At 41.7% G+C, this 24682-nt stretch overlaps 1 protein-coding gene across 13 annotated transcripts in view; it reads right to left on the bottom strand.

Moving 5' to 3' along the window:
- The window catches only part of foxp1b (forkhead box P1b), a 210224-nt gene that overhangs the window by 146441 nt on the left and 39101 nt on the right, over nucleotides 1–24682 (bottom strand). For all 13 annotated transcript variants that reach the window (XR_004568602.1, XM_034212290.1, XM_034212288.1 and 10 more), the window contains one exon: nucleotides 17838–17881. The gene's annotated coding sequence lies outside the window, so the exon portion shown is untranslated. The remainder of the gene's footprint in view (nucleotides 1–17837; nucleotides 17882–24682) is intronic.

Here is a 24682-nt window from a genome sequence, read left to right as displayed (position 1 = left end):
GTGTCAGACGCTGAGTGACACATACTGATGTGGCCGGTCAGAAATGTCATTTTCATGTGAAACCCTCTCAGATGCATCGGGGTGGAGTGAGAGGGGGTGAGGGGTGAGGCGACACTAGGTGGAGGCAGGCAGTGAAGGGAGGAATTGAGGGGTGAAAGGGAGTCAAGAGAGGGAGAGCAGAAATGAGACCTCTGGAAAATAAACAGGGTGTATGGTTTCAAAGGCAAGGGGGGGACAGGCATTCCATTGTTCAAGCCAATTATCAGTGGAAAATAATAACAACAGATGGATCCAGAGCGGCCAACTTGTGCCGGAGCACCCTGGCGCTGGGGAACAGATGATGAAATGTGAGAGTGCTGGTGGAGGGGGTGTGTGTGCTGCCCCACAGTCTCACACACACCAGATGTGAACTTCCACAAGGACAGTTTAATATGTTCTCTCTCTGGCCACCACTTGGGCTTCGGCTTACCGGACAATGGCTTCGTCAAAAACTCCATGCTTTTTAAAGTGGCGTCTCAACTCATAACTCAACATGTATGCTGGATGTAGTTACTGTGTCAGCACCCATTGGTTTGTTCACTTTGGTTTTGAAGATTCCAGATTCACATTTTGGCTTTTGTCATCTTAACTTATGCATCGGAGGTTGGGACAGGTACGTTCCTATGATAGTTACTCAGTGGCACATGAAGCCAAAAATGTATTAAGTGTAGATTCAAAAAAGTACCCCTTCTCCAATCTGCCACTCGGCTCAGTCAAATAACTCTGGATTTGGCTATAAGCGCAATTTATAATATATAGGGCTCTAAAAGTGTTCGAACTGGGGGGTTAAGCTCAACAACTTATACGCTGATTTACAAACATCCCTTTATCAATATAAGTCAATGTGAAAAAGTATTTTTGGGCCCAATGACATCACGGTCTGACACAGCAGTTGTAGTACCAACGTTTGGCCAAAAAAAGAAAAATAGCTTAAATGGACGTCGCACATCCTAGGGGATTGGATTTATGGATGTCACTACTTCTGGTTAGAAGGGACACAATGGGATGAAGTAAATAAGACTTTGTGATGCAACAATAATGTAACAATTGACTTCAGTGGACACAAAAGGGTTGAAGTTCTCAGACGAAAATGTGGATGTTGGGTACCACTTTACAATAAGACTACCCTTATAAAGGATTCATAATGGGTTTATAATTAGGTTATTAATTAGGTTGTAAACACTTTATTAATCATTAAGAACCATTTATAAACCAGTTCTAACATAGTTTGCATACGTCAACACAGGCTCACTATTTGGCAAGATGACTAAGCCTTATATTGGCTACTTAGCGAGAATCAACTCAGTGAGCAACATATACCAAGGATGCTGGCTGATGAAGAAGATGAAGTAAGCTAGATAGCCAATATAAGGCTTAGTCATCTTGCCAAATAGTGAGCCCACATTTATCTTTACTGCTAAGCCTTGGCTACTTAGCTTACTTCGTCTTCTTCATCAGCCAGCATCCTTGGTATCTGTTGTTCACTGAGTTGATTCTCCCCCATCCATCTTGATGTTTCTTGGCATCTCTTATGACCATTTATTTACGAGTTACTACCATTTATAACTGCCAAAAGGGAGTCTTATTGTAAAGTGTAAAACACATTCCCATTTATTAATGAGTTACTACCATTTATAATAAGGGCTCATTATTTGGCAAGCAACCAGTCACAGTTGCCCTGTTTATCTCATGTCTTATAAAAGCTTATTAATTGTTTGTTTGTTTGTAGCCTTTATTTAACCAGTTGAAAGCCCCTTGAGATCAAAAGATCTCTTTTTAAAGGGTGACCTGCAGGACATTAGTTACACATGTAACATAAAAACAACAATAAGGATGACATACAACATAATGTACAGGATACAATGATTACCGTAATGAATGATTTATAAAGTGTTCACAACCTAATTAATAAATGAATTACAAACTATTCGTAAACCCTTTATAAGGGTAGTCACTCGGGGCGGTGGTGGCGAAGTCGATAGGGCTTGGCTTGGCAACTGGAAGGTCACCAGTTCAAGTCCCGGCAAGACCAAGTGCTACCGAGGTGTGCCTGAGCAAGGCACCGTTCCCCACACTGCTCCCCGGGCGCCGTTCAAAATGGCAGCCCACTGCTCCTAACACTAGGATGGGTCAAATGCAGAGAAACAATTTCCCCACGAGGGATTAATAAAAGTCCATCTCTCTCTCTATTGTAAAGTGGTACCGGATGTTGTTACACTGACATCACACATTGGTTTGTGGACTACGTTTTTGAAGCCTCTAGTTTGGTATTTTGGCCGACTCCAAGAAGTTTTTTTTGGAACTTGGAATCTTGTTAACGGCCTGTCAATCACAAGGTCGCCACGCACAATAGCATATGCTAATTCATCTATTTTACTCTAAATAGAGCCAAATTTGACAAAACTACTTCATGCTGTATTAAGTTATAGTTAAAACTATCGATTGAGACCATAAACCCAAAAGTAAAATGTCGTAATAAGTCACGTGAGAAGTATTTTCATTTTCTCAGACTTCTATAGATTCAGACACATTTTTCAACCACTCCTCGTAAACCGTAAAAAAAAACACATAAAGTTGTCAGAGTAATAAATGGCACCCTGCATTCCTTGTATGTCCAGCAAAGCAGGGGTCATCTGAAGTCCAACACATGCTTGTTACCGTGAGTGTAGACTAACACAACAAAGTGAAGCAGGAAGACTGAAGAAGATAGACGTTTGTTCTGGTTTTTTGTTCTTTTATTCTAATCAGCCCATATCCCAGATGACCTGTTGTGATGTGCTCACTTGATGTTTTCCAGCCGGCCCCAATGCTCACAGACAGCCAGGCAGATGCAACAGACCTCATTGACTCTGGCTTCATTCACAGATCCCTCATATCAGCTGCAGACTGACAGCCAGGCAGCAGGGAGGGAGGAGGGAGGAGGGGTTGCAACCTTAAAACAAAACCAATTCTCTGTGTGACTTGTCAAGGGTGGGAGATGTCTGCGGATAGCAGTACAAAAGATCTGCCCTTCCTTTTTTCACAAGAAAAGAGAAGTTTTCGTTTCATTAACTCCAGACCAAAGCGTAATTATCTCCCTATAGACCCTAATCACCAACTGAAGGATAATAGAACAAAAAGCAGTTTCTTCTTCGGTCATTAAAGTTCTTCTTTTTTAAGTTGTTGTTCTTTTTTCCCCCTCCTCTGCACTTTAGATGAGTCCATCAAGTGACGCAAAAGAATCACGGGGGCACAAGTGAAGTCTCATGTTCTAATTGTGTCCATTGAATGCCATAATATAAACTCCTTTGCTCTATTTCTAACTGCCTGTTTGACCCAACTGATAGCCACTGATATGAAAAGGGCAACTCAACCATACAGATGACTGAAGTGGCAAATGACTACGATTGAAGATGCTTGAAATAAAAACACCACTTTGGGATTGTATACAATCTAAATGACTAACCATCGCTCGAAGGTGCTTGTGATATCGTACCCTAAACAATGAATCCCAGGAGAATGGCCAATAAGGATTTCTACTGGAGAGAATGGAAACTTTAGCTAGATTTAATTAGCTTATGAGAAAATAATTGCCATTAGCAAATCAAATGGGGTTGAGGCGTTTTGCTGGGGGGGAGGGGGGCGGAAAATAAGTCATATTTTTGGTCGATGAGGAGACAAAGGGCTTTCAAACAGGAACTGGCGAGCCATCAGCCGTTTTAGTGCACTGAGACTGAGGTCGAGTTAATTAGACTATTGTCATTTTAATCAGGGCAGCTCTGCGACCGTCACTTCCTGAAAGAGCCAGTGGACTTTAAACGGCTCAGGGATTTGTGTGTGTGTGTGTGTGTGTGTGTGTGTGTGTGTGTGTGTGTGTGTGTGTGTGTGTGTGTGTGTGTGTGTGTGTGTGTGTGTGTGTGTGTGTGTGTGTGTGTGTGTGTGCGTGTGTTGGGCCCGAGGTGTCACCCGGCGATGGGTTATGGAGTATGGTCTGGTTCTCTCACATGCTTAGAACATTAATGAGCTGGAGACACACCAAGGAAACAAAGAAGCCCCAAGGATCACCAGGGGAAACTACTCGCCTCCACTCATGTCTCTGTTCATTTGAAAATAATTTAAATATCAAATATTTGAAATAATTTGCTTCTCCCTGGCTATCAGATTCTGAATAGAGAGCCTTTCATGTCTTCGTTATTATGTTCTTCACTGGGATTAGCATTTAAAACATAATCAATGTAGCCATATTTTCTAGGTGCTCGCCATTGTGTTTCAATAATGGTTTATTTTGTGTCTGATTTCCATATTTTATGAATACAATCGGGATAATGACCAACCAAAAGGGTGGCGAATGATATATCAAATCTTTTTGCTGAATATCGTTAATCTAAAGAGAGTTTTAATCAAAACTGACAAAAGGGCTGAGGCTCGCTCGATTTACATTGCGCCACCTTTTGTGAAGACATTTAAGGTAAAGCAGACACCAGTTTATTTGAGTTAAGCAGAGTACGGGGGGGGGGGGATGCTACAGTGGAGCTCGGCCAATCATAGAGCATCCAGACTAATATTACAGGCAAAACATATTTTCCCGTGGCCAAAGATCAGGTCATGTGTGGACAAGGTGACAAAGGTACCTGCAGACAAATGCTGGTAACCTTCGACCTATGACACAACGTCAGCCGTAGGGAAAGAAGGGCCAATGACATTATCCGAGTTAGAGTACAAAGTCATATTCACCCACCTCGAGGGAAGCTTCATTTAAAAAGGGATCGGAGCAGTCCGAAGACTTTTGACTCCACGCCACTTCACACCAATGCGCCTGTTTTTGATTATATTAATAGTTCCGTATGTTCATCGTTTTTAACATTGGCCATTCATATTTAATGGGACGTTAATATTAATCTGATCAGAAATTATCTTCCTTCAATAATTCAATATATGCATTAATTATTCAATACAAAGAATGTTCAGCATATTTGAGGCAGGGGAAAAGGAAACTGGAGACGTGTGAGAAAATGAAGCCAAAGAAGTAATAGTACAAGTTAGCTAAATTAAATAACAGCTATAACATGCAGCCAGTGGTAACTAAACACATGTATTCAAAAGCCATACTTAAGTAGTATCTTGACATGCTTGTAGTTTATTTTCCCTATTTGTATGCTACTTCTATAACATCTCAAGAGCATATAGCGTACCCTATACTGCACTACATTCATGTAAAACTCATAATTACTAGTTATGTTGTATTTTAACCCTTAAATAGGCCAGCACATATAACGTTAGGCTATAAACGAACTACATCCTGTTTGCATGGGTTCATCTCACCACCGCTAAGATAAAGGCGGTCTCGTGTTTGGCGTGATGACGTTTTATTTACTTAAGTTGTTAGCAACTGTCTTTTTCAACAAACGTAAAAGCTCCAGGCATTATATCAGGCACCTAACCGGAGATTTTTTTTATATTCTCATGCCAATAAAGCTCCTTGGAGTTTGACAAGTGGTCAAATGCTTACTAATTTCCAAGACTAATTTCTGTACCACTCTAAACTTGTGTACTTCTACTTAAGTAACCTTTTGAATTGAGGAGTTAAGGATCCTAGCATTTCTACATTGACTTAATTAAAAGTAGAAATGCTAGGCTTTCAAGTACAATCAACCTGCTTGTTTCACTTGAAACTGGTTTGACTTAAATGCACTAACCAGGTTGCTGGATCTACTTGTGTACATTCAGAGATAAGACAGACATGCAGACTGAGAAGCCTCTGCACTTTGAAAAAGGCCCGTGACTGCCAAGGTTCCTCCAAGAGAGATTTTCAGGGATTAGACGGTGAAATAAATGCCTAATCTTTATTTGACAGGGAAGCCAATCTCTGGCTCGCTGGTCAACCCCCTTGCAGTCGGCCCCTCTCTTTCACTCTCACTTTCACTGCTACACATCTCAGGGTTATTTAAAACCACATTTAGGATGCATGCTGTGCCTTGTATGAGGTCTCAATTCACTTTTCTACAAAAAGTCATTGTCTGCAGACTTATTCCACAAATGATGTCCTATATTGGGTCACAGCCTTACTGGCAGGCGAGTACATCTTGATGGCTATTTCCTTTTCAAAATGTTCCTTTTTTTTGTGGTCCAAGCTTTTGCCTGATTGAAAATCTACCCAATTTCCATCTGCAATTTAATGACAGATGGAAAGAGATATTTCATGGAGATGTATAGTCGAGACTGATAAACTATTAATCACACCGCTGGACAATGACACCGGCTAAATTTAAACACAAAGTCAAAAGGCGTCGAGTATCAGCCTCCCTTATACCGTAAATTATTCATTACTGGGGGCTGTTATTGCACAGCATATAGAATTAAAAATAGCAGATTCCATGACTTCATTACAGTGTGTGTGTCGAGGGTGGCGATCCTTTTTTTAACTCTGTGACACTGTCACCATCCCTCTGTGTCTGTCTTCTCAGTCAGGACTCCATACTAATGATGTGTCTCAATTCGAACACTTCCCTTACTAAACTTTCATGTCGTACACCGTTAACACTGGCGAAGAGTGGTCATTTTGACCTGGTCATGTTGTCTCAAATTGCACACGGCTGCTGTGCCTTCACCGGAAATGATGATCGCCGCGTCCAGCTAGCAACGATTGTTCATGGTACCAAATCGTTTGCGACTGCTCAATTAACCCTGTAAAATAACCCTGCTCAAAGAGTGAAAAAAACAAAACCCACATGTATTACTTGTATTTGTTTAATGCTGAGTTTAGCAAGCGACGTGTAACCTGTAGCCAAAATGGCGATCATTGAGTGTAAGAAGTGTCCAATATTCCACACTCAGCCTTAGTGCATTTTACTACACTTCGCATTAGGACGCACTTATGCACTAAAATCAGTTAATGGGTCCAAATGTAAATTGTATAATCCCTGGATAACCCCATATGCCTTTTATTCTGATTCGCCAAAGCTAAGGGATCCAATTTAATTATATTCCATATACATTTTCAAATGTTGTTGTTTAGGATAAGAGCTACCTACGTATCCTGGAGCACCTTGTTTCTATAGACTAGTTTGCTCCTTTAGTTTACCTGTTGCTCAATTGTTTCTGATTCCACCACTAAGTGTGATGTGTTGTTTGTCTCCAGTGTCAAATATTCAATCTTTTTTGTCCAGTTTATCCCTCATTTGAATATGTAGGTTAAGAAAGCCATGTTACTTTGCTCTACTGTATCAACAAAAGCTCATTACATATCCACATTGTGAGCTGCTTTACCTTGACTTTGATTGTTGTGTAAAATAGTTGATTGCACGAATAAAACACCACATGTGAAAACAGTTCTCCTAAATCAACAAAAGTTGCAATAACTTTGCCAACCTTCTGAGCTGCTTAACCGTTAGTTTGAATTTGTTTCCAATAGTTGGTTGCAACTAGGAAAACAAAACGTGAAAACACTCTGAACCTCTTTCCAAACATTAAAGAAAATTGGGGATGGACGTTATTGTTTTGTCAATGTCAAAAACAAAGGCTGTTCAATTCCTAAATGAGTGCTTTGGGTGATCTTTACCTACAAAAAGTGTCTGATTCAGTTGCGTGTGCACATTAGGCAGATGCTCTATCGGACGGTCTATTAACAGATGTATTCTCTTCCGTTTGTCCCCTGCAGCTACGATTAATAAAACATATATATGAAATAATGTTTAATGTCAATATCTCCCACTCCTGTTCTTTCTGCTGCTCTTTTTTCCTTCATAACTAGTTGTTGTGCTCCCTATCTCTGTTTCTTATCTATATCTAATAGAACTGCTCGGGTCTTGATAGATTGAGTGGGGAAGTTCATGAGATCTTTCTAGAGGGTTATCAAGAATAACTTTTATCCAATGACCTTTTCCCTCTCTGTCTGTGTCTGTGTATTCTCTTGTTCCGATTAACCCAGCCAAATCTTTGTTCTTGTTTTGTATCTATATCTACGCCGGGATCCGGAGTCGAGGCTGATCCTCTTGCTGTAGTCCTGTGTCTTGGATCCTCTATCCTGAGTTCTGGATTAAGTCGTGGACTTCGGGTCGTGGCTGAACCTGTCTCTGCGGTCCTGCCTTGGGTCTCGTCATGCTGCTTCCCTGATGCTTCCACAGGATTGTAGCTGACATCCTCGTGGATTCATCTTCTTATTACAGACACATGCATTTCCTAACATTCGGTCTATATGCTGTAAAATGTATTATCTCTTGGATTTACACACGGCATCTATTGCACGTCTGTCCGTCCTGGGAGAGGGATCCCTCCTCTGTTGCTCTCCCTGAGGTTTCTCCCATGTTCCCCTTTAAACTGTGGGTTTTCTCTGGAAGTGTTTCCTTGTACGATGTGAGGGTCTAAGGACAGAGGGTCTAAGGATAGAGGGTGTCGATTTTCTCATACTGATATTCTGAACAATCTGTGCTGTTGTATTTGCTGTAAAGTATCTCTACTGTAGGCTATTTTTATTATATGTACGTATTGTACGTATATATACGTATTATACGTATTGGCTCGACCAAAAATCGTTTATAAATGTGCTATATAAATAAAACTTGATTTGATTTGATAACAGGACAGGTAGTCGGTTATATTACTGGATGAGAAGATCAGTTTAATCTAATATGTATGGACAAAGTAACATGGTTTGTGTTTTAAAGAGTGGACGTAAAAAGTGAATACAGATATCAGATGTTATTTTCCTATGAGCGGCAGACAAAGGCTTTGTTTGTGCGCTCCACATCCTCCCCTCTCCATCCCTCTCCCTCGTATCAGCCCAGCAGCAAACAGCAAACGAGTTGTACGCAAATACTAAAACCCATAATGCATTATATTGTTTGGTGTTAACATTTTAATATTTAAATGGTGTGTTTGAGATCTAGATATCCCCATTGCGATTTCCATATGCTGCACACACGAACAGTTAAGTTGCCCACGTGGCAAATTGAAGACTGTTCGCATATTTGAATCCTTTTTTTTTTTTAGACACAATATTGGTTTGACACGCCATCATTTTTTCTGATTATGTCCTGCCTTCATGCATACTTAGTTACCTATGTTACAAACGACTACTGTACGTAACCTGTGTCAGAGCCACGGAGCTGAGTGTGTGAATCACCCACGTACATGTCACTTAACCAAATTGGCAACGCTGATAAGCCGTATTTACATAGCAGTGTTGCTGGGCGTGATTACTATCGGTAAAAACGTCCCCCCACGCTTTAATGGAAAGTTGGGATATAACTTGGTGTGGGTCACAGCTGCCCTCTGGAAAATAGCTCAATTACTGCCGTGGATATAAACACTCGTGTGGCTGAGTCGGAGTGGTAAACAGATGTGGGGTGACGGTGTGTGTGGTGTGTGATCAGTCAAGCAGCTGTTGCTACACCTTCATCCATTCACTTGTTCTGGTGATGGATTCCAGTTTCTCCCCCCGCGGATCAACATGCGGACGCTCTATTTGTTTACGGGGCAGTGGCAATAGGCAGATTAAGCTGCTGGGAATATCATTAACATGTTCCCTGTGTAACGCTAACGCCTGCTGCACTTTCACTGCTGCTGCTGCTGTCAAACACAACAAGCAGTTTGCATCAAGTGGACATTAGGAAAGGACTTCCGTCTACACAGGCCTCTGAAAATGACTTTAATCAAATGTTCAGCAACACTTTCTTTTAATCGCATGCGTATTATGGCCTATAAATACACTAATCGTGTGTTGTAATCTGTTTATAGTGCTATATGTAGCTACTCAGACAGCCCTCATACATATACATAATGCCTTTTTATGCATTCAATTGTAATTATAGATTATACAACATATTTTAAAGCACTTGAGGACTTATGAGGCCAAGAACTAAAATACTTAATAACTTTATACATTTTTAGATGTATTTAATGACTTTTTTTTCACTTTTACTTAAAGCAAATAAGGTTACTTTACAGGACTCCTTAAGTCCTTTTTTACAAATGCCACCCAAAATAAAATGTACAACAATTTGAATGCACATTTCTTTGCTATCCTGAGCTGCTTTGCATTCACATAGTTGGTTATATGTTGCCAATTATTTTTAGACTTTACAAGGTCTGAGTAAAGGGATTCATAAAATCTAACTTCTTATGCTTTAGAAGTTTTAAGTTTTAATATTTTAACATCAATTAAGACCTTTCTTTAATTCATTAATTGTAAGCCTTTGAAATGTAATTATTAGGAGACAACAGTAAGCCTGACTTATAACAAGCTTGTAATTTGTCATAACGACCTGTACCTCAGGAATGTCAAAGCTTCTCTTAAAGCTCCCAATAACAACTAAGAATAACTTATAACTACATTATAATGCATTAGAAAAAAATGCTAATGTTGACAAATATGGGAAATATAACACTATAATCCTTTAAAAAAACTAAGTAACAATAATAAAGTATTATGATATGTGACCTTATAAGCCATTATTAACGGCACTGTCTGTTATGATGTGCAATGTGATTAATGAACAGTATGACTTGTTTTATTATACAAAGCTAAAGGAATGTATTCCTCCTTAAGTCATGTGTTTAAAATGCATTTTAGACACAGGCTTCATGGAAAGTGTTAATGAAACTTATTTTCAGAACTGAAAAATGACAACACAAAGAGCATTCAGAATGATGTCAAGTGCTGTTATTTTGTCTCTGCGCGCCGTGCGTTGCTCTCACAGCGTGGATTGAAGAGGACATCCCCTCTGGCTGTTGTCTCGTTGGGAGCCTACCTGTCACCCGACTGATATGACGCTCTTTGAATGCTGCGTGTGCCGTGATCAGAGCAGCAGCAAGCACCCAGATGACAAAGTGACTAGGAGTGTCAAAGCAGCGCACAGACAGGAAGCTGGGAGCAGCTCAGACGCTCCTTGTCTCATCTGCCAGCAGCTAAACCACGTCTGATGGTGTTCACGGCTCCCACTCTGGACGGCTGTTTTGATTTCAGCCCGTGTGACACATCTGTTGCCTGTCACGTTGCGTTGTGCCAGAGCCGAGCGCGACCGGGGCGAATGTGCTGCTCGTCCTTCTGTCCGTGTTTACAAACAGGGCGAACAAACAGGGCAGCATGGTACGCATCGTGTGGGAGGTCGGGGGGGGCACGAGACACAGCGAGCACCTGTGCAGCCCGTGTCACTGGTGGGCACTGTGCAGACTGTAAGCGCTCTGTGTTAAAAAGCGTGTAAAATAAGATTTGCATTTGCCTTTTAGCTTACAAACCCCTAATGGACTCTGGCACTATCCTAGCTTAAAGGGGCTCTATTGTGCTTTTGGGGGTTTTCCCTTTCCTGTAGTGTGTTGTATTAGTTTTAGTGCATTTATATGGTCTGCGAAGGGTCAAATCCCAAAGTTCACGGCAGAGGGAGGGTGTTTCTCAATGTCGAGTACGCTTGCTTGGTAGCACATGTCTTCCGAGCATCTTGCTTCAGAAGCGAGGCAAGAATCCTTCCTGGCATTCGGAAAACGAAGAGTGGAACAGGCGACGAAGTATACAGGTGTGCGTCATATGAGAGGCCCCGCCTTACATTTTCCACCACAGATTTGGGGAAATTGGTCCGTGCGCAAAGCATTGTGGGGATTTTAAGACCGCGGAGTCTACACATGTGCAGCCTCGAAATTTCTCCAAACTAAGTACGCCGGCCTCGGTAGAATTCCAAGTATGCTGGACATTGGAACAGTACTTTGGCCGTACTCTATGACGTAGTATGCTTGAAATAGTGGCTCTGGAGCATCCTTCCTCGACATTGAGAAACACCCCCACTGTCTCACTTCCCCACACTCCCCCTCTGCCTAAAATGCCTTGACCATATTGCACCACTAGGGCATTTTGCTGCAACGATGTAAGGTTATTAGTTGTTCTTAGGGTTCTTAAAAAGTACAATAGGAGCCAGAGCCTTCAGCTATCAAGTTCCTCTTCTTTGGAACCAGCTTTCAGTTTGTGTTTCGGGAGGCAGACACCCGGGGATCATACCTGGAGTTTTTGAGTCTGGCCGTTTGCCAGTATTTAAGGTTGCCCTGGTCCTGCTTTAACACTCACGGGTTTTTTTTGTTTGTATTCCTGGATCCTTCATTTTTATACATTTTCACATCATTTTATTATCCTTTTAAACTATTCACACAATATTGATTGCAGGTCTGTCCTTCCTGGAAGAGATCCCTCCTCTCATTCCGTTTTTTTTTATTTTCTCCATTAATTGTGGGGTTTCTTCGGGAGTTATTCCTTGTGCACTGCTCCTAGGATGGGTTAAATGCAGAGGTCAAATGTCACCGTGCTGCATGTATGTGTGACAAATAAAGAGGGCTACATCCTCCAATTCTAGTCTATAAGGAAAAATGGACTGGACTGGACTTATATACCTGCTGCTATTAGATCTCTCGCATCATTGGGTATGTTTAAACATGCATTATCATCTCACTTTCAACTGGTCTGTGCTTGTTATTAATGAAACTGATATTGATGAAACTGATTTGCTTGACTGTCTCAAATTGATTGTGTGCATTGCTTGAATTTTACTTAACAGATGTATGTGGTTTGTCTTGTGTGTCATGTTTTGCATTTTGTCTTTTTGTTTATGTATGTCTGTAAGTTGTTGCTATTGTCGGGACCCCCTTGAAAACGAGATGGTGCATCTCAAGGGGTTTATCCCAATGAATAAAAAAAAAATGCTATATATATATATAGCGCTTTATCCAGTCTTTAAGACCCCTCAAAGCGCTGTACATACTACATGTCATTCACCCATTCATACAGAGCAGTGTACCTTACTCTAGGACCTAACATTCACACACCGTTGGCCATGCCATCGGGAGCAACTCAGGGTTAAGTAACTTGCCCAAGGATACATCGACATGTTGACTGCATGGGCTGGGATCGAACCCACAACCTTCTGGTTGAAAGACGACCGCACTCCCTCGCAGCCACAGTCGCCCCCAGACAGAGGGTATACTACACACTGTAAAGCCCCCAGAGACAAATGTGTAATGTGTGATATTGGGATATATCTATAGAATTAGTTTGATGGATTCCTGCTGCAAATGCATGCTGTGCAGAATGTGAGTGCTCCGTATTAAAAGATGCATTATATGCTAATAAACCCAGTGTGGAATCTTAAGTGAAAGTCAGACGTAATTGAAGTGTTGATTGTGTATAATAAGTGAAAGGTTTTGGATCTTGGTCACTTTATTATCCCCCATCATCATACGCCGCCTACTGAAAATCAATTATTTCCCTCCTATGTCTAATTGAGAAAGTTTGCCCCGGCTGTAAATCAAATCTCCATCTAAGGTGCTTTCTTCACAATGTGCTCTTTATGGGCTTTTAAAGCCCCTTCGCAAGAGCATCTCACAAAACTACCAGAATAAAGGATATTCTGTGCTAGACTCCCGCTGTCAGCTTAAATACACGAGCAATGACCACGGCTAATTGGATCCATCCCATCCATCCATCTATGAAGTACACATGCCATATCAGCAGAAAATCAAACGACATTGTTTCACTCAGTGGTAAGGCAAGCCCGGCACTAAAGAGCCAGAAAGGTATTTATTAATGGGATGTTACAGTAGCTTAGAAAGAGGGGGGGGGGGGGGGGGGGGGTGCATTCACAAGTGCTTCATTTCTATGTCCTTGTCTGTCCAATCAATATTCAAAAGTGCCTCGTAATTACACATTTAGGATTCATTTACATGCAAAGTGCCAGTGTGGCGATAAATTGAAGTGAAAAAGTTCTGTCTGTTTTTATTTATTTATTTTTTATTCTGCTGTAAAATGTTTATTAGCTTGTCATTTCTACATTTCTGTATATACTTATCTCAATCTAATATAACTCAAAATAACAACAAAATGGCACAATTGCATTGAGGCAGACCAGGGTTTGATTCCAACCTGGGGACCATTTCGTATGTCATCCCCTCTGTTCCCCCCCCCCCTTTCTGTCTCTATAATAAAAATACAGGTGGCCAAAAAATAATCTTAAATAAAAAACGAGACAACTGAGGTTTGATCAATTTGCATGAGTGCCAAACCCCGGCCTGTTATGTAAATGCGATCCCTCTTAAGGGGGCGGGGGATTTTTCCTTTTTGGTGGCTCATACATTGTCAAATGACACAACACTCATACTTTCCATTTACTACCAAACAGTTTTTCAGAAGCCTGCTAACGTTAGCGTGTGTAGCTCCAATGTAACAATGCTGCTGCAATGGATGGTACATTTGGAAAATGGCGCACCGTGACAGTGGCTCTGACCGGCCTCGTCAGACCCCAAAAACACGGCAAGACTTAAGGGAGGGGGGTTTGCATGGCGCGGCTACGGGGCTCTAATATATTCAAAGAGGGATCATTTACTTAAGGCTCGCATCCAAGGATCCGTCTGGCCTTCATTAGCCTCAATCTGACACGGATGTGAACAACATGTTGGCTTGCCACATGAACACTGCCCCTCCTCCCGCCCAAAACACTCCACTCACCCTCCTATCCACCACCTCCACCACCTCCACCTCCTCTCTTCTCTGAGACCTGCATGGCAAATTCCTCTGGAAATATCACAGGTTGTTAGCATTCCAGGGAGAATTTTACACGGGTGTACACGCAGGCGTTAATTAGAGACACTATTTGATCATTCGGCAGCTGGGCTTTATTAAAACCGCGGGTTCACATCGCCCTACAGTCACCCCCCGGCTCAGAGAGGAGTCTGTGGAACAGGAATATGCATATTCATCGCTCAGGAAATATACGCGCCAGCAGAGCAGTGTTTACTCTCGCTGTACAATAACATTTCAGTTTGAACATCAAGGACTTTGGGTTGTTTTTGGAAGAAATCGCCAGTAATTTCTCCCTTTAAATGCATGTATTTGTAAGCGGTGGTGTAAAGTAATTAAATACATTTGTATATGTACTGTACTTGCAGTAAACTTGACTAATTGGCTACTTTATTCTTCTAGTCCACTCAATCTCAGAAGCAGATGTTACACTTCTCACCTTTATATGTATTAATATCAGTTACTTATATATATATATTCTTATTTATTTATATTTAAATCTAAATAAATGAGGCTTTATTGGTACCAAAGGGGAATATACAAGTTGTTATAGCAGCATCGTAAATTATATATAAAATATATACAGTATGAATTAATCAAAATCAGCTTCACAATTACCAGCTGCAACATGTGCACATTATTGCATCAATAATTATAATCTATTCAAATGATATATGTGTTTCTAATATGGGCTATTCTGCATCATTAGTACTCTTTGTACTTGAAGTTAAGGCCTGGCATCGACTCAATACTTTAATTTATGAATGTATCGACTCTTAGGACTCTTATCTGGAAAGACTTGTGTTTTGAGAAATGTGCATATACAATGATGTCTCCTTCATTGACAATAACTTGCACAAACTAACTCACGCAGGGTATATGCAGGAATCCTGAAGTCAAATGTAAAACCTTTGAAGACCTTTTTTAAGACCCTTTCCATACATTTTAGGACCTCATCGCCACTTGGAGTTCTAACCGGTTACACTGGCGACACACTTTACCTCACATTGACTATATACAGTATTGATTGTCCTTCCTCCTTATCTTCCAACCATTTGGACGCAGACTTGCATTTCCCCATAACGATGTTGCTTAACAACCGGCGTAAACGGACCTTCGCGCGCTATCAAGCAGTGAGCGCGCGATGTCCTGTTCAGATGACGTCACATCCAACGGGATGCCATAAATAAACTACACAGAATCACACTACACACCTACGCAATGATTACATTCAGGCAAACTGTAGAATACAACCTCTTTGGACCATTTATATACTTATTGAAAACAAGCTACAAAATGTAATACCTTGGAAATGCCGTTTAATATTTTTTAATAGCCTTCATTTTCGCTAAATTGATTTATCAACTTGTAATACTTTTTAAGACCCCGCGGTGTCACATTTCTCAGAAGATGATGAGAACACTGAATCATTTAAAGATAGCAGATTTTGTGTTTGAATCACTTTTTACATTACAACGCAGTTCAAGCTCATAAACAAACTGGTATACATATTTAAATGGAATATTGATTTATTGTATTCCCTTTATTTTTATTTCACTTTGCAGTTTAATTCTTGAAATTAGACAAATATTCTTTATTTATCATTTTTGAAATATCTACATAGTAGCATCCAAGAATAGAGTCTTTGTGAAAACACAGTACACTATGTTGTGATACATAGTCATTTAGATATGAGAACACCCTCATTGGATTAGCAGTTTCACTATGCTTTGTACTTCAGTGCAGGACTTATAACTGTGACAGAGTATGTCTACGCTTTGGTATACTGTGTTAATAAGAAAAGGTAAGTAAAATATCTTTAACAACTGTTAGTTTGGCTTTTAAGAGGGTCTTAAGCTTGTTGAGGCTCTGCAAAAAATGTTTTAAAATGTTTTTTCAATGGATAACATACACTGAACAAAAATATAAACGCAACACTTTTGTTTTTGCTCCCATTTTTCATGAGATGAACTCAAAGATCTAAAACATTTTCTATACACACAATAACCATTTCTCTCAAATATTGTTCACAAATCTGAAAAAATCTGTGATAGTGAGCACTTCTCCTTTGCCGAGATAATCCATCCCACCTCACAGGTGTGGCATATCAAGATGCTGATTAGACAGCATGATTATTGCACAGGTGTGCCTTAGGCTGGCCACAATAAAAGGCCACTCTGAAACGTGCAGTTTTGCTTTATTGGGGGGGTCTGGGGGGGTCCGAAAACCAGTCAGTATCTGGTGTGAGGGGTAGGGTTAGGGTTAGGGTAATGTTGTGAATCGAGTGGCCTGTGTTCGTCGTCCATACCATACGCCTGCCCATACCATAACCCCACCACCACCATGGGCCACTCGATTCACAACATTACCCTAACCCTACCCCTACCCCTAACCCTAACCCTACCCCTCACACCAGATACTGACTGGCTTTTCGGACCCCCCCCAGACCCCCCCAATAAAGCAAAACTGCACGTTTCAGAGTGGCCTTTTATTGTGGCCAGCCTAAGGCACACCTGTGCAATAATCATGCTGTCTAATCAGCATCTTGATATGCCACACCTGTGAGGTGGGATGGATTATCTCGGCAAAGGAGAAGTGCTCACTATCACAGATTTCTTCAGATTTGTGAACAATATTTGAGAGAAATGGTTATTTTGTGTATTTCTGAATAACAAAAATCCACAGCCTCCATCAAACCACAACATGACAACCCTTCAGTGAGCTCCAGTGAGAGCCTCCACCTGAATGTCAGCTACATGGACCTGAAGTGACGTAAACTGCATCGGACCAAGGTCGACGGGGACTATAAAACAAACACCGGGTTTACAGTGAAGTCTTCGCTGCGTGAAGGTTGTCCGTGTTTCGTGTTTACACTACACGGCGGACTTTGAAATTGTTTTGCAGTGTGCAGTCTGCCCGGGGTCATTGTTTGTTTTTGACGTGTTTATACACCACACAAGGAGTAATGACTTCTACGATAGTCAGGGGGATGCAGACATGATTCTGCACAATAGTTTTCAGGTTCGCAACTCAACACTTCAACTGCTTGACCTCTTCACTGTCCTCAGCATCATTCAAAGTGATGTAAATATGAAACTGCATCAGGAAACCAGGAAGAGTTACTATGCAAAACCTTATCGTTTAGCTGCACAACAGTTTCCATACAATGCCCTTCTCTGTAAAAGGCATTTAAAAACCGGTTCAAGTTAGAAAACACCGACGCTAATACACGTGTTTGTTGTGTACGGGCAAGCACAGAAGTACTTACTTCGATCTGTGGCTCCACAGGACGTCACCACTGGAGTCTCCTCGCTGCACCGGCGAGAAAAAGGAGGAGGAGAGAAGAAGAAGAGAGTAGGTAGGAAGGAGGGGGTGGGAAAACAAACAGTGGAAATTATTTGAAGGTGACTAACAAAAAGCAAAACAGACATTCTCCCACAATCAGTGAAGTCACAACAGATTCCGTTTGGTAAGAGCTGCATGGTTTGGATAACAATACAACTTAGTGGGATTATTGAGACTGGTATTCAAACTGGGATCATTGTTCCCATTGTCATTGTTTAAAATGATCATGTTGTGATTTTGAGTGACATCACTTCTATTGGCAACACATTGAAATACACTAAGGGGCGGGACATCTCAAAGCTGAGCCGGCCCGCTAACCAATCAGAGCAGACTGGGCTCTGGTTTCGGACAGAGGGTGAAAAGAGGTGCTGCAGCACAGGCAGTATGAGAAAAATAAAGAGCTTTTTGAACATTAAAGCATGGAGACATGTCCCAGTAGAGGCACAACAGATACATCTGTGAAACCTAAAAATGAGCCTAATTTAATTCAGAATATAAATGTATACGTCACACATATTTTTAGCTGTAATAAATACTGCACCTTTTGAGATACAAATATTGTGATTTTGATTAAATTACAATTCATTGTGCAGCCCTACTGTTTGGGTTATTATTTATTATGTCTCACACACACACACCATGTATACATCACTTCAGGGACATTACATTGATTTACATGCATTTCCTGGAGACTTATCCTAACCTTAACCATCACATGCCTAACCCTAACCCTTACCCTAACCAAGTCTTCACACTAAAAGTAATGATTCCCCTCATAGGGACCTCCATTTTGTCCCATAAAGGAGGCGAGTCCCCACACGTGACTGTGTAAACAGATTTAGGTCCCCACAAGTATAGTAATGCTAGGACACACACACACACACACACACACACACACACACACACACACACACACACACACACACACACACACACACACACACACCACACACACACACACACACACACACACACACACACACACACACCACACACACACACACACACACACACACACACACACACACACACACACACACACACACACACACCACACACACACACACACACACACACACACACACACACACACACACACACACACACACACACACACACACACACACACACACACACACACACACACACACACACACACACACACACACACACACACACACACACACCACACACACACACACACACACCACACACACACACACACACACACACACACACACACACACACACACACACACACACACACACACACACACACACACACACACACACACACACACACACACACACACACACACACACACACACACACACACACGGCAGAGTATGAGCGCACTAGTGAAGGGACTCAAAACAGGTCACTTTGAAATGAATATTCATTAAAGCAGACTTAAATAGCTTCACAGTGGTGGATACATATTTAGCATCTTAAACGGGAACTCCCTTGATTAAACAAATAATGACACAAAAACTGTAACTGGGTCCAAATTAATTTGCACTAATTGCATTTAAACAATGCTCCTCCCTGACCTCAGATCAGGCATGTTTTAATTACGGGCTTCTGAAGGCTGGATCGTAACAGGGTTGATGGGAAAATAAAAAACAGCACACTGGTTGTATCCAATATAAATGAAGCTCCATGCTTAAAAGGCATTTGGTTTTGAAATCAGCCTCTCACAGCCCTACTGGCTGATGCCCCTTCACCTTAACGCCTTGGTTTGCAAACGCAGAGGGAAGAAACAGCTAAATGTGTTTCCTGAAAGGGAGGAGAGGTGGAAAAAGCCCATCCTGCCCCCAGAATCACCGCCGCCACGCCAGAGCCGCCGCTACCGGCCTTTCTGCAGAGGCAGCAAAAGTTATCCGAGAGGGGGGGTGTCTGCCAACTCAAACAGGGCCTCGCTCTCCTCCCTGTGGGCCGCCGGCCGCCCATGTGGGCCCGCGCTGCTTCCTGAGGGCTCGCTGCAGCTGGAGCACTTTGAATAAAGGTAACAGCAATGTCACAGCTACTGTAAACTTGCTCGGCTGCTCTTGTCAGCAGGACGTTCCCAATCAAAGCAGAAACAACCCCACCTAAAACTCACAAGGCTTTTCTTTTTTTGTTCTTTTTTTTTCCACCGGTCCTAAGTCCAAACTTCCCACGAATTACAAAGAGAGTACACAGGCGAGAGTACACAGGCGAGAGTACACAGGCGAGAGGGCAACCGCCGCTCCCTGATCCTGCCAAACAAAATGCCAGGAGACCGGGAGTGACATTGAGCTTTGGGCTTCAAAAATACGAGCAATTTGAAAATGATTAGAGTCTTATTTTATTGTCGAGCGCCTGACACAGGAGAGGAAACCAGCACAATCAAGCCGGCTGACTTTCTTTTTTTTTTCTGCTGAATTTAGAAACACTAATTAGTTTTGCTCTCGTAAAGCCAACCTGAAAACGACCAATTAGAAAGTGAAAATGAGACGCGGAGGAAACAAGAGCTTGTCATTTCCACTGTTTGAGTCCCATATGCACAACTTTACTGTGATGACTTTCACACACACACGTAGGAGATGATTGGCATGCCGCCTACTAAACCTGATGTCACGTACACACTCTGACCAGTTAATGGCACTTTAAATCAAAAAGCGTTTTGCTTAGTTAGAAGGGAGCCATTACAGATCTGTATGGCCACATCAAACCCAGGCTGAGCAGCTTGGGCATGCAGATGTCTGAAGTGCCAGGCTGTGGAGAGGATACACCCCCCTCCTCCTCAAACACACACACACACACACTGACCACAGCACCAGCTGCTTTCAGCTATAGACCAACCAGGGCCAAACTGTTACCCCCGCACAGGTGCCTTCTTTCTACGAATTTCCTCTTTCAAGGGTACTGGAGTTAATCCTCTGCATGTAAAACTAGTTTATACGGGGGATGGTACTTTCATGTACTTATATGTAATGCTCATACAGGCACCTGCTGAGCAAGGCATTAGAAATTAACTTGTGGACATTATCTTCAGGAATTTCCTCGCTATTCCCCGAGCAAACAGTGGTAAGCGCTCCATCACTGTCCGGTCCAAGACGGATGGGCTGTCAGAGCCTTCCCCTGTCCGGGATCCAGCTCCCGGGGCCGGGAAGTGGCTAAAAAAGGCCGGTGCTTTCCAGGCCCCGCGTCTTTTACTGGGAGTAATTCTCAGATGCCAGGTCGCTGCCAACGTCCTTGCAGCCAATGGCGGAGAGGCCAGTAAGTTCACATTAACTGCAGAGTGTAAGCGCGCTGAACATCTGCTCATGAATGAGAGCGCTGCCCACTAACTCAGCGAGTTGAGGCCGCTGATGAAAAATGCAACGTTCTCCTGGCTGGCACGCTTGTTTTGCACAATTCTCCTGAGCCTACCCCCCCCCCAGAATTATATTAAGAGAATTTCAGAACGGCCGGATGTATCTGAGAGAACAGCTGGCACTGAAAAGGGATCTGCTGCTCGGCGAGAGCTCGGGGACTTCACACGGGATCTGCCTTCTACACCGTTTGTCCTTGAAGAGGGGGAAGAAATATCAGTGTTAAGCACCCAGGTAGTAATAAGAAAGCAGAGGCTACATTTAGCTGATTACCCCGCCCTGCGTGTGCTACAGAGGACGCAGCGTTAGGAAGGAAGACATGAATCGATACGGAAGACATGAGGGGCAATGGGACAATAAGTAGCTCCCTCTGGAGACCCATTCACTCTACCTCTCCTTTGTTTGGCTTGTTTATCTCATTACATTGTTAACTAGCAGGGATCTGCCCCCCCAACCCCACAATATGGGATCAGACTAATCAGAAACAGAAGCAGTCTGTTCAGGGGGCGAGTACTTCAAAGACTTTGGAAAGTACGAAGGCAGGCCAACAATCCTCTGCTACAATGGCTGCAATTATGTGCCTCATGAGTTTGTCATATTACAAAATGCAGAAGCTATTTAAAATCCTCAGTGTACACAGGGACACAGTCTTCTCTTTCAGAAAGGAGGAAGAAGTACATACTTTAAAGTAAATATTACTTACATAAAAGTACACAAGTATGGGCATCAAAATATACTTAAATACAAAAAGTAGAAGTACTTGCTATCCCTAATGGCTTATATTGAGAATCACATATTTTACATTTCTTGATTTTTTATTATTGATTATTGAAATTAACATTAAAACAAGTAGACATGTCACAGTGTGACACAACATATACATATGAACCTGGAAAGGAGCACAATAGGGCACTTTTAATGGTAGTGGAGTAAAAAGGACAATATTGGTTTCTTAAATGTAGTGGAAAAGAAGTATAAAGTATCATGAAATCAAAATATTCTCGTGAAGTATTTAAAAATTGTACTTTGGTACAGTACTTGAGTTAATATACTTACACTACTACACCACTGCTGTGAAGATGATGAAATGGTTTGAAAATGTTTAAGGAAGTGACGACTCCTAGCAAACACTAAGAATAAAAGATTACCACACTCTATTTTCACTTCTGTGTTTCGGTGAAATACAGTTAACAGATTTCTAAACGTCAGCACAGAACACAACCTCTCTCATTGATGCTCTGAAGGATGTGGACATCATGGCAACAGCCCAAAAACTAAGGAAAGGAGATGTGTGAATATTATATTGCTATTGAAAGCCAAGAGGAGCTCATTTAGCCGGTGACAAATGACAGCACTTTGTCTTCCTGACAACATCCCTCCTTCATCAAATGTCCAACTTCACATGGAAATATGAAATCACACATTATCACACTGACAAACAATTACAACCGTGTCATTAGCAGCAACCCCGGGCCTGAAACCATTAGCATAACACAACGTAGCGCACCACGCTAACCATCAGAAGAAACACAGGATGTAGATGAAAAGACACGGATAAATCAATCTTGACACAAACAACCTGATGCTTGCAGTTCGGGAAGGATCTGAATGTTTAGTATGAGAAGAGGAAGGGATAACAGTGCTTTGAGCCAACTAAATAAATCACTAAATAATCTCGGGCAATCAAAAGTTCATCGAACAAAGATTTATGCTTTTGCCTTTATATTAAAAGTCAACACTTTAGAGGAGTTTCTCTCTAAGTGACTTAATCAGATACAGAGCATTAGTATCATTTTTAATACATCTCCCGGTGTCAGGCGGCAAATGAAAACGCTAGCCTCTGTAAATATGACTGCTTACTTCTAACACAAACATTGTTGACACCTAATGTAATTTCAGCGGGACATCCAGCTGAAAGCACACCGGGGGTAATATAATGCTCTTAATGAGAATTCCCTTCCAGCTTGAGACCTTGGCGAGATAGCCATAATGCATGGCTTCTCTTTTTAATAAAATAATTGTTACAGTTATTAAAGATGAATCTCATCACAGTCGAGATGACAAAATAATTCATTACCAAAACCGAGGCTTTAAATAGCTGCAAATTATGAAGCCCTCCCCCCCCCCCCATGCCCACCCCTTGAAAATACACTTCCAGATAAATGGGTTCGTTATTTCGTATAAATATTAGATATATGCTGCCCTTGGAAGGCAAGACATATTGCAACTGTCCGTTAAGAAGTTTGCAGACACACAATGCACCATGAATTCATTCAAGAACATCTAACAATAAATAAAACACTAATGAAATAAATGCCTTTATTTCATTTACATTTTAACTCTTAGAGTTGTGGCTAAATCATCGTTCATAATATTTGCATTTTGTTATGTTCAAACAAACCTTGAGGAAAAAGCTGGATTTTGTATCTATGTTGTCATCGTTATGTATTATTATTTACATGTTTCTGTATTAAAGGGACAATTCATATTTTTTGTAGTGGGGCTGTATGAGGCGCTAGATATTTCCCTTTAACGAGGCCCTCTGCTTTTTGGGGTTTTCCCTTTCCTGTAGTGTGCTATATAGGTTTTAGTGCATGTAAATGGTCTGCAAAAGCAAAATCCCAAAGTCCCCCCCCCCTCTGTCTGAAATGCCTCCATTGGTCTCCATTGTTTACGTCCCTGACATGACATCACTACGCAACACTCACGCTTCTATTGGATAGCGCTCCAACACATTATACGTGATAGGCTAAGGGTCGGGACATCTCTAAGCGGTTGACCAATCACAACAGAGCCGGACAGCTAACCAATCAGAGCAGACTGGGCTCTGGTTTCAGACAGAGGGTGAAAAGACAGGCAGTATGAGAAAAATAAAGAGCTTTTTGAACATGAAAGCATGGAGACATGTCGCAGGAGAGAGGCACAACATACAAATATCAACCTGAAAATGATAGGGCCCCTTTAATTGTTAATGCTATAAACTGGCAAACAATTATGTAAAGTTGCTCATATATGTTATCAGATCCCAAGCAGTGTCTTAAAAAAAAATCGAATTATTGATTAATTGCTTGGTTTATCTCAATTAACATGTATGAAGCCACATGGTTACAACACTGCTCTGCCTCCATGATGCTGCACACATTGCAGATTTATTTTGGAGCCTGCAGCGTTCCTCCTCACCTCTACGTGTGAAACTGAGAAAAAGCTTGCAACACATGTTGGTAACAAACTTCCACCCAATCCCCCCCCCTACCTCATTCTCGTTCACAGCTCTCTTATCGCTTTATTTATGTATTCAAAAGAGATAATTTACAGTGATGGCATGGAAACTTCCCAGCATGCCTTTTAACCTGTCGTTTTTCACTCTCTCCGCAGCAGGATGGCCAGAGGAAATGCTTTATTAAGATCCTGCCGACATGAAGAGCCGCTGTG

This window comes from Gymnodraco acuticeps, unplaced genomic scaffold (genome assembly GCF_902827175.1).
Source record: "Gymnodraco acuticeps unplaced genomic scaffold, fGymAcu1.1, whole genome shotgun sequence".
NCBI lineage: Eukaryota > Metazoa > Chordata > Actinopteri > Perciformes > Bathydraconidae > Gymnodraco > Gymnodraco acuticeps.
This window is presented reverse-complemented; position numbering and strand designations above follow the sequence as displayed.